Here is a 3,022-nt window from a genome sequence, read left to right on the forward strand (position 1 = left end):
CCCCCCTCCTCCTCCTCCTCCCTCCCTCGTCGGATTTTTTGTTCTTTAAAAATTTCTACCAGCGGAGGAGGAGGGGGTCGGTGAAAGTAAAGAGGTAGACGCACACAGCGGCTTCCCTCTAAACTTACACGGGCTCGTTGGATGTAAATAAACGGTCCCCGGGTCTCTCTTCCATGTTTGCATCCGTCATTTCAACCTCCTTTCCAGCGGAGTCTGGATGGAGCTAATGTCGGGCAGGAAAGGCTTGTTTGCCTGCGAAGTGATGGTGGTGCTGCTGGTGGCAGCGGGTAAGGACGAGGAGATGCAAATGCAAAAATAAATAAATATAGCTGACACATGTGCAGTTGCAATGAATGATAAAGTAAGACAGGGGGGGAAAAAATCGCGTAAAACTTTACCATGAAATATACATGCATGTGGCAATCCTGAATTGCATCTGGAGAGATCTTCCAGATATTGTATTTTTATTAAATATTATGTAAAATACAGCTGCTAATGACTTTTGCAGCCAGTTACAAATGGCAAACTGTACATTTAAAGTAATATATAGTAGATCTGCAAGTTAGACAGGTAATCACTGCAAATGTACACATGTCTAAAAGATTTAGTTGATGCAATATTTGGTAACTGACATAATGAAAGTAAATACAATCTGTCTTTGTTCTATTAAAAAAAGCATTGTGCAAACGTTTGTGACTATACATCTTTGATCACAGATCACAGAAAAATTCAATTTCCTCTGGTGACAACTATGCAAAGCACCCCTTGATCACTCACATTTATTTATGCCAATATCAGAAAATATTCTTCCGATGATTTTTTTCTCTCTCTCACCACAACAGTGATCTGAAATAATTCCGTCATTTGCTCTGTTGTTATAACTTATACAGCCATTAACAGTAAATGTGTTTTTTTCGTCATCGCATGTTTTTTCTTTTTTTCATTGAGCAGGTTAATTGACCTCTGTGCAAAAATTATGATTGAAATTACTCCTAGATTTTCTACTGCAAAGCAAAAACCAGTTTGAAAATCCAAAAACATTTTCTCCCAAGCCTACAAATACTGGCCTGTTGGAACTCTTACAGTACATATACACTACCCAATACAACTGCTTCATTCTCTGCCTGAGTTGCACAAGTCAAATTCACATTTTGAGCCGTATTATATTAAGTTGAATAATTAAACTGAATATAGTAAATGATGGATGGATGGATGGATGGATAGGTAGGCAGATAGATGGACAGAAACACAGATAGAGACAGATATATAACTATGAATGTATGATATATGAACACAATAGACACAAATTATTGTCAAATTAAATATATTATTTGACATATCCATCTTTGGCTCTGTAAAATCACTACTATGTATTGTGAGTCTATGAGTATTTTGAACACAGCTACCTGACTATAATAATGACGTGATATGGAAAGTAACTCTATGAAAAACAATGGAAGACAAATTACTGGCAATAAGTTTGACATGACTTCACTTATTTGAGATAATAGTTATAAGTTTCCGTCTAAACTGATCTGTTCAATTTATCTTGGTTGACTAGATTACTTGTCACTGTACTTCTGTAAATAGAACTTTTTCACAGAACAAGTTATTGAAGGAAAAGGATAAGAAGACAACTAGATAGCACACAGACCTCACAGACCTCCATAAAGGTAACTCAGCGTCCCCGTTGCATTTACCCTGTAAAGCTCACCTGCAGTTTGTGGCTACACTTCAGATTGCAATGAAATCAAAAAGGACTGTTGCATCAGTTTCAGGGTCTGGGTTTAGTGGCTGCAGGTTTACTTTAAAACTGGATCGGTCACTTGGATTTTAGAGAATTGTTACTTACAAGATCTCTGCATCTGCTACAGCTGAGAAAATCAGTCTTTATTTCCTGTAACATAAATTAGAAGAATATGTCACAAAACACGACAATTTTAACATTACAATTATTCAGTACAATTTTAATCCAAATTACATTACTTTGTATTGACAAGCATTGTTTATGTTGAACAAGGCAGGACAGAAAAACTGCAGTGCGAGATTAAAGGAAGCAGCAGAATAAGACTGTAATCACTCACAGTCCAGAAATACGTTAACTTGCCTCTGTCATCAAAAGTATGTACTGTTTTTTAATGGTTTTATAAAGTACCATTCAACAGGTTAGTGCAAAATTAAAAAATAATTTGCACAAAGATATATTTGTTTTTTATGCAGGCGATCCGGTGGCACAGTGAGAACTATAGTCTCTACAGCTGTGGCCTCACAGCAACAAAGTTTCAGGTTTGATTCCTTTCTCTGTGGAGTTTGTATGCTGTCCTCAGGTCTGCATGGATTCTCCAGCTTCTTCCCACCTCCAAAAATATGCACCTCCAAAAACCGGTGAATTGGTCACACCAAAATTGTCCATATAGAGGTGTGTCATCCAGGGTATACCCAAGTAGAAGGGCAGCAGGGCTGAGCACATTCATCCTCACACTTACACCCCTAGAATGAGTTGCTGCCTCTGGTTTCTGGCAGCAAACACAATTCTCTGCTTGTACTTCAACAGGTCTTTTACACAGCGACAGTATTGCGTGAGACAATGCATGATGAGACATTGTGATGCAAAACTGAATCTTTCTGACAGAACACACTGTTGAAGGAAAATAGCAAAATGATCAATGTTCCTCACCTACTGGTTTGTGAGTGCAAAACAGTATTCTCAGTTCTCAGGAATATTGGAAGAGCGGGTAGTCCAATATTCCCAAGAATGGCGGTTAGATTCCCATTCCTGCCCGGCCACCTCGGAGTGTGAGCTGACAGTGGGACGTGTCAGCTCACCTCCTGAGCACTGCCGAGGCGCACTTTAGCAAGGCGCCGTCCCCATTACGAGTTGCTCATTTAGGGGCGCACCAAGAAGGCACATCCCTTCTTAGTGCACCCCTAAGTGAGCAACTTGTAAAGGGGGATGGTGCAATGCTTGCCTTCACCTCCTGGGTAACCCAGGAGGTGAAGGCTCTCCTGAACAGGAAGGAGC

This window comes from Antennarius striatus, chromosome 21 (genome assembly GCF_040054535.1).
Source record: "Antennarius striatus isolate MH-2024 chromosome 21, ASM4005453v1, whole genome shotgun sequence".
Lineage (NCBI taxonomy): Eukaryota > Metazoa > Chordata > Actinopteri > Lophiiformes > Antennariidae > Antennarius > Antennarius striatus.